Consider the following 9077-nt stretch of genomic DNA (forward strand, 5'->3'; position numbering starts at 1 on the left):
TTTACGCTTATAAAAAGCACATAATATAAAAAAATTAGAATTATTGTTATTAGTAATACATAAACTGGAAACTTTTACAAATCTAGTTTATAAAACGTTTGTTGGTATATATCTTAATGAAAATGCACACCAAATAGCTTCGATTGATGAGGAAGCCCGACTTAGCCATACCGGATTAACTTGCTTTGTGTGTACAGGGAAATTCTAGCATAACTTAATTAATCACCACACCTACTTGATCAAATTAAGAGTTAATGATTAGAAATTTATTTTTTAATCGCGGTTACGACTAACTATTTAGTCAGATTAAAATTAATCATGATTAACTGTAATCAGAATGAATTTAGTCGAATTAACTAACTGATTAAAACATCAATCGATTAATGCCATCGTTGATTTCAGATACATATCACTATACCAAGTTTCAGTTCTCTCCCACAAATACTTCTAGAGATATGTATGCAATATGAAAATTCCAATATGTATGGGAGGGGCCTTGAGTTATCGGACCTACTTTCAGTCTAAGACCATCCTAGTAGCCTATTTTTCAATCCAGGTCATAAACAATCTTTGAGCAAAATTTCATTTTCAAACAGGTGGCAATTCTTAAAAACGTAGCCTACTTTCCAATCTAGGTCATAAGCTATCTATGTGCAAACTTTCATGCAAATCAGTTCAGTCATTTACGCGTATTAATTTAATTAAACTTTTCTAATACGTGACAGATCTTAAAAAAGTTGCCTATTTCCCAACATAGGTCATAAGCTATCTCTGTGCGAAATGTCATGCAAATCTGTTCAGTCCTTTCCGCGTATTAATTTAATTAAAGTTGTTTAACAGGCGGCAACTCTCCCAAGAAATAGCCTATTTTCCACTGTAGGTCATAAGCTATCTGCTTGCAAAATTTCATGCAAATCCGTTCAGACTGTTCGGCGTATTAATTTAATAAAACGTTTTTAGCAGGTGGTAACTCTTAAAAAAATTAGCCAGTTTTTCAACCTACCTTATAAGCTATCTGTGTGAAAACTTCCATGCAAATCAGTTCACTCATTTCCACGTATTAATTAAATTAAACATTTCTAACAGGTGGCAACTCTTAAAAAAAGTAGCCTCCTTTCTAACCTAGGTGATAAGCTATCTGTGTGCAAAATTTCATGCAAATCTGTTTAGTCTTTTAAGCGTATTAGTTTGATTAAACTTTTTTAACAGGTGGCAACTCTTCCAAAAAATTAGCCTATTTTCCACTGTAGGTCATAAGCTATCTGCTTGCAAAATTTCATGCAAATCCGTTTAGTCGTTTCCGCGTCATGATTTCCCAAACATCCAAACATACAAACTTTCACATTTATAATATTAGTAAGATAAAAACTTTCACGCCTATGGGAGGTGCCACGCCCCCTTGTCGGATCCCAATGTTTTTCTTCCTATTATAGGCTCAGGTGTCATGGGAGTATGCTGTCAAAATTTCGTTCGATTCTGCCGTCCGTTTAGGCTGCAAGCTGGCACATACATACATACATACTTCCACAAATATATAGTAGATATATCATTCTCTTAACGTAAAATAATTTTTGGGAATGTCTCGGCCACATGGCCGTCTATCGGGTGAGTTTCAAGTCCAAATATTTCTTTTCAATTGGCTAAATTGTTTTCTAAATATGAGCCAAATCAGCAAGTAAATGTAATTTTTAGGAATATTCTGACCCAAGCGCCACCTTATCAGCAAATTTTTTGTAGAAATATTTATTTTCAAGGTACTGATATTCGTTTTAAATATGAACCAAATCGGTCCAGCCGTTTAGTAGTTTAGTGACATTCAATGTACAGAAAACTGTATGAAATTGTGAAATCGTGACGTTTCAGCATTCTTCTATTTTCCGCAACAACAACAAAAAGTTTCAAATTTTTTTAAATCGAAAAACCTTCCACACAGAATGTCCAAAATAGTACTTTTTACAGAATTTAAATCGGTTCAGCCGTTTGGTTAGGCATCGCAGTCATACGAAAAACATTTCATTTATATATTTATAGATATGCATACATATGTAGGTAAGTAGAGCTTTAATAAGTTATGTTACACTGATAAATTTATGAATTTCAACTTTTCACTTAATTGTAGTATTCTTTTGAACACGAGCAGCAGAAGAACACTCAAAACACAGAAAATGAGCAAAACAAAATGAACAATTGCATTGGAAATTTGGTAAATATGGTGATTAAATAAAATTAAATATTTGAGAGTTAAATAAAACCTTTTTTTATAGGTTGCGACAATTTTGGCCGAAGATCAAAGCGATTTACGCCGCATCCGCGATGAGAGTGATGTTCAGGAGGCAATGAACGTAATTTTTTTAAGTTCGAGCTCCAGTTCGGACATAGAAAGCGAGAGTGAGGATCACCCAGGGTGCAGCAATTTTGAAGCCACTCTCGATTCCATGAGCTAGATGGATTTCAAGCTACATATGCAGCTGAAGCGAGGAACTGTGGATTATTTAATATGTAAGTAATACAAATAGTTCGGCAATTTTGGTCCAAAGCGTGACAACAAACCAAAGGATGGAATATTTCATGGGAACGGTTTAGTTATTTGCCAGATGATTTCGGGCCTTTGTTTCCGAATGGGTGACCCGATCCAAAAAAAAATTTACACACAATTGTAGTCAAGGTGTGCTGCACAAAAATACTGTTTATCGAGCATACATATCGGGTGTCAAAATGTTATTTTACCATTTTCTAATTATTCCCCAGGGGTCTGTGGAACGTTTCAAGGGGTCAGGTGTGACTTTTTACAAAGCTTGAACTGTGCTCTTTCTAGTGGGTTGGAAATTAACATTAATCAGTTTTTGGAGCGTCGCAGTTATTGAAGCTACTGGTAATACAAAGAATTGTCCTTGGGTTGGTTTTCATGTCCACATATGTTAGATTTGTGGGGTACATCTACATTCCATGACAATCTTCGATGTGGAGTTCTCACAATTGAAGTGCTTTAAAAGCCGCCTATTAGAAAAAAATATTGTTACCGCATGCAGATCTGGACGAAAGTCGACTATCTATCTTGCATTAGGTAATATTTTTCTTTAACTTTCAGCAAGATATTCTTCATCTGAATGGTTACCTAACGAATCTGGTGGTGGAAGGTTGCGAATAAGTTCGAAAAAAGCCATTTTTATGTACATTTGGTACGTAAGTAACACGGTTACTTTTAGGCAGTTGTTGAACTTATTTGGTGTAGCGCCATCGGCTGCATGGTCAACAGTACGTCGAGTCTCTGGATTTTTAATTTCGATCAGCCACGAATAGATTAAGTGGCCACAAGATGCACATATGCATGAAGTTGTGAATAGCTTCGAGCAAAAAAAAAGGTATACACGGTGTTATTGGAGCAATTGATTGTACGCATATACCTGCAAACGCACCGAAAGAGCATAAGGAGAACTATTTTGACCGGAAGAAAACATACAGCATTGTATTGCAAGCAGTAGCGGATGCTAATAAAAAGTTCATTAACATAAGTTGTGGTGAACCGGGATCCATGCATGATTACCGAGTATTAAGACGATCTTGAATCTATGAACTGGCAGAAACGCGTTTCGAAGAAATGTTTCCGAATTCATCCTTCATTATCGGAGATTCAGCATACCCTTCAAGCAACTGGCTTGTATCCCCCTATAAAGATTATGGGAATTTAACGGAAAGTCAACGAAAATTTAATAAGTTACATTCTTCTATGCGCATAGTAGTCGAGAATGCGTTTGGGTTATTAAAGGGTCGCTTTCGGAGATTGCTTAAGTTTACTGCACAAATTGATTTAAAAGCTGTGACGAACATAGTAGCCGGCATATGTGTTTTACATAACATTTGCATCTCCATGGATGATTTATGTGAGAAAAATGAATTAAATTTTGAACAACTTGAGGAGAATATCGAAGAACCCAACCAGGGGCCCGTCCTGACAGAAGAGAAGTTCTGTTCAATCACTTGAGACGGCAAAACATAATATAATTGTTTTAACTATTTATGTAAGTGTCACATTATTTAAGTACCCAAACATTTACCTCTAGACTAATAAAATTATGTTATTTGTGTTTCCGCTCAAGACTAACATCACAAACCCATCTTCATATATTTGAATGTAATTCATTATGCGCAATAATCGGTGACCTTAAACACTTGGAGAATTTTAAAAAAAACTATTTCTGCCATTCGAACAGGTATTTTTAACATTCAAAAATAGCAAAACTATGAAATTTTAATTTTAAATTATATTTCAGCTGTTTCGGCTTACTGTTACCGAAATTAATAAAAGTCAAAGCTTTTTAGCTGTAAATTTGTTCCGGTGACATTGGTGGATGGTGCTATGTTACCACGGTCAATTAGTGCTTTTTCTTAAAAACGAAAACTACAAATTTTTTCTTTAAAAAACGAAAGTTAATTTTTTTCCTTTTCACAACAAATTAATGCCCTAAGTAACTTTTCCAATTTCAAAAATTATTTACGTTTTAATTTTCAAGTAAGCGTAATCTGTCTATTTATTTCACTTGTTAAATTCATTTTGGACATTATGTATTGTACCTTTAAAACTATAAAAACCGAAATAAAATTAACGTAATTTCAAGACAAAAATAAATTTCACGAAGTTATTTTTATTAGAAATGTAAATCTAAGACCAAAAACTTAGATACAATAAAAGTCGTTTCAAAACAAAGCAAATGTTTAAATTAAAATCACATTTTTTACATAAATTCAAGCGTGAGTTACGAGATTATTCTTATTAGAAAATGTAACTTAAATACTAAAAACTTAAATAAAATTAAAGTAGTTTCAATACAAAACCAATGTTAAAATTAAAATCAAATTTTTTTATACATTCAAGCGTGAGCTACGAAATTATTTTTATTACAACATTTAAGTTTAAGACTAAAACCTTAGATAAAATAAAAGTAATTTTAAAACAAAAACAATAGTTGAAATTAAAATCACATTTCCTACATAAACTCAAGCGTGAGTTACGATACTATTAGAAAATGTAACTTAAAGACTATAAAAACTTAAATAAAATGAAACATAGCCAATGTTAAAATTAAAATTTCATTTTTTATATAAATTTTTTTATTAGAACATGTAAGCTTAGGACTATAAAAACTCAAATAAAATCAAAATTATTTCCAAACAAAATAAATGTTAAAATTAAAACCACTATTTTCGTTAGAATTAATAAACGAATTAAAATTAAAATTAGAAAATGTAATCAAGAAATGTAGAAAAAGTCTGCGTAGATGCATCATGTACTTTTTAAATATTCACAAAATTTTGCATGGTAAAACTAGTTTGTTATTGTTTTTATAAAAAATATGGATCATACTTAAAACGAAATCATATATTTAAACCAAGGTTTCAAGCTTTATACAAATTTAAGGAAAACTCAACGAATTTTCATCAAAATTTTAACTATTTAATCAGAATTAAAAAACAAATTAAGTACACAGTTTCTTAGCCACTAAATTTCCGCACTTTATAATACTAAAATTTAATTCTGAATAAAATGTTCACAATTTTGATGAAAATTCGTTGAATTTTCCTTAAATTTGTATACAGCTTGAAACTTTGGTTTAAATATACGATTTTGTTTTGAGTATGATCCTATTTTTTTTTTATAAAAAAATAACAAACAAATTTTACCGTGCAAAACATTGTGAATATTTAAAATGGAAATGATGTACTCAGACCTTTTCTACTATGTGTAAGTGTTTTATTAATTAATTATTTAAGAAGCACGACTCACAAAATGATTTGAATGTAGTGTAACGTTGACTACTGAGTTTTGGACCATAATTCCTATTCTTACCACTTCATCGAAAAGAATATTCTACATTCAAAATGTAGTGACAAAAATAGTAATGGCTAATATTCGGCTGTCACTCGATCTGTCCACTTCGAACCTCATTTTTGTTATCACTTTACAATGAACTCATGGGAATTGAGGTTCCGAATTTGGGAGTCGCCGTTACACTATATTCGATACATTTTGCGAATCGTCCTTCTTAAACAATAAAGTAATAAAACAATTATATTTTGTTTATAATATTTTCCAATAATAATAATAATTTTCCCATTTTTGACGAAGCAGCTCCTGCGTTTCTGCGAACTTTTCTTCCCGTTGTTTAATTTTTTCTTCAAATGCATTTTTCTTTAGCTTCAATTTTTCATCATAATAAAGTTCGCGCGCAGAATGTTTCCTCTTAGCGGGAGTAGGAGACATTGATTGAGATATTAAGGGGAGTGGCGACCGTGACAGCGACGATGATGTTGAGGGGAGTGGCGACTGGGATAACGGCGATGATGTTGTGGAGTTGGACGGAGGTGAGGGTGCTGGTATGGGCGAACTCTCCTCTAACATTTATACTGGGCCATCGCCCAATTGCAGAGTATGGGAGTTAGATATAATAGGGCTGCTCCCAAATATGTCCTCCATTAGCTCCATGTACGGGGCGAAGCACGGAGAAGAACCTGTGCGGTTATTGTTGTCGCGTGCTGCGTTATAGGCTTGTAGCAAAGTGCGCATCCTCCCCTCCAAACACAGCGGTGTTCTCCCAGAATCCTGAGAATACAATAATTAAGTGTTTTATAGAATTAATAATCAGTAAAATAATTACATACCGTAATACCCAAGGATATCATATCCTCAAGTGTATTAGCGTATGCCTAACGCTTTTTCTATGGGTGCACAAATTCGGCTTTGCGAGCCAAGTAGCACCGCAAAAAACCCTCAGATTCCTCCCGTGTCTACCTCCTTCTTGTAGTTTTTTCCATCCTTAAAATAAACCAAAATTGTTTTCAATATTTCGGAAATAAATAAACCATTTAAAATTTTACTTACTGCTGCTCCATTTTTCGTCTTTCTATTTTTCTATCTTCGTCGAAATATTTTGAAATTGGAATGGAAGCCTTACAATTTCCTTCCAAAATCATTCACAATGGCGCAATAATTGAACTTGGCAGCACACCGATTCAGGTCGTATAACGTTATACGATTTGAAATTAACTCGTATATATTACACGAGTTGTGTTGTTGTTTCGCATGTAAATTGACATTTAAACGAGTGTTCTTTTGTAGCTCGGTTGCAACAGAATACACCTAATATTACTTCCAAAATTACTTGTACAAGTGCTATGTAAAAATATTTGTCATCTAGAGGCGAGCTTGTGGGTGTCACCATAATATTGTTATAACTTTAGAACTACTTGTTTTTTAAACCTGAAACTTTCCCGAAAATGTCCGTATATATTTGTCTTTAATGCTGCATTAAAACAAAACAAAAATTTTAAACTTCATAACACAACTTTTGCATTTGTAAAAACCACGTACCTAATTTTTATAAAAATGTTACAATATCCGCCATTTCATTTTAAATAAGTATTAAGAAGTGCAGCTAGACTCATCTTCTTTGGAATAGAATCTAGTTTATTGTGTATAAATTTCAAATCAATCGAATCATAAACGTCTGTGATTATCGAGTTTAAATGAAAATTTCGCTAAAACTGGCCGCTGTGAAACATCAAGTTTTGTGGCTTTTTCGGCATGAAGCAAAATATCGCCCTGGGACGATATGCGCAGAGAAAGGCAATTTTTATTTCGCGGATTGTGCGACGTTCTGTGTATAGATCTTGCTTAGCGACTATACTTCTCTTCACTATCCGCGGTCTCAGTGAGAGGAAGCGAAGGAAGCGTGTTCGCTAGTAAACTTCAATGTGAAGCCAAAGATTTCGAGGATTTTCGTGACTATTTCGGGATTTTCGGCGCTACTTCTAGAGTTTGGGACTACTTCGGGTGTTTTGAGATTTTTGGGATTCTCGGCACTATATCGGGATTTTCGGGAAAACCTCGGGATATTTGGACTATTCTGAAGTTTTTGGGACTAATTCGGAAATTTTGGGAATTTCGGGTTTTTTGAGACTACTTCGAGGTCTGAAGATTCTGAGGTGCGGATACCCGAAATTTCGGTAGATTCGCAAATCCCGAAATAGTCCCGGAAATCTAGTAGTAGTCCGCAGATATAGCCCCCAGAACCCTTCAAATCTCGAAGTCGTCTCAAAACCCCGAAATAGTTCCGAAAACCCTGAAAGTCCTGAAGACGTCTCAAAAATCTCCTAGTGCTCTTGAAAATCCTGAAATAGTCCCAAAAACCTTGAAGTAGTTCCCAAGATCCCAAAACAGTTCCGAGAATACCGAAAACTGTAATTAGTCCCCAAAATCCCGAAATAGTCCAAAAAATCCGATACAGTCTCGAGAATCCCGAAAATTTTGCAGTAGTCTCGAAAAACCCAAAATATTCCTAGAAGTTCCGAATTTGTCCCAAAAATCTCGAAATAGTCCAAATATCCTATATTATTATATTATTACATATTTTACTCTCAAACATGACCGCGTGAGAGCTCCTCGTGTAAACAGACATAAGGACGAATTAGAATTTTCTTACCGAAAATATTCTCTTAAGGAGCTCGTAAACGATAAGAGTAAGTCCCTTGAGAATAGGAATTGACTCTCATTCTCACCATGTAATTAGTAATGAAAGTGGGTATTCGTTCTTATCGTGGAGTTCTCATGACTGGTATATTCTCACATGTGTAGCTTTAAAGTTTTCTTACACTCTCACTCATATTCTCTGCTCTCATATGCTACATGTTGAGAATTTTTATTCTCAGCTGTACACAGTGTGAGATGCCTAATAACGCACGAACAGGGTCGCGGAATTTTGAATTAGTCAAATCACATATCCATAAATCAAATATATTTCTGAATTGAAAGTTACATCAAATCCTAAATAAATTTTATTTGTGACTAGCCAATGCCCGCTTACTTCGCGGCGCCTAATAAGAGCTTTTGCGTTCGCCAATGCAAAAGAGCGTTTAAAAACAAAATTAGTCTGTAAAGTCAAAGTTTTTGATTTAAGTTGAAACCACTAAGGCGCAGTATCCTCCTTACACATGGATGGAGTGCAATGGGGTATAGTCATTGCGCTGGGTATGCAGTTACAGTTGCATGGCTATACTCAATCCCGACTCTTGCGTCCTCGTTC

The 9077-nt window shown here is 34.2% G+C and overlaps 1 pseudogene; it reads left to right on the forward strand.

Annotated features, from left to right (window-relative positions):
• The first annotated feature begins 2179 nt into the window (after positions 1–2179).
• LOC118749809 lies at positions 2180–4076 on the forward strand (annotated as a pseudogene).
• Positions 4077–9077: the final 5001 nt, after the last annotated feature.

The sequence above is a fragment of the Rhagoletis pomonella genome, unplaced genomic scaffold, assembly GCF_013731165.1.
Source record: "Rhagoletis pomonella isolate Grant_MI unplaced genomic scaffold, Rhpom_1.0 Rhpom_scaffold_00055, whole genome shotgun sequence".
Lineage (NCBI taxonomy): Eukaryota > Metazoa > Arthropoda > Insecta > Diptera > Tephritidae > Rhagoletis > Rhagoletis pomonella.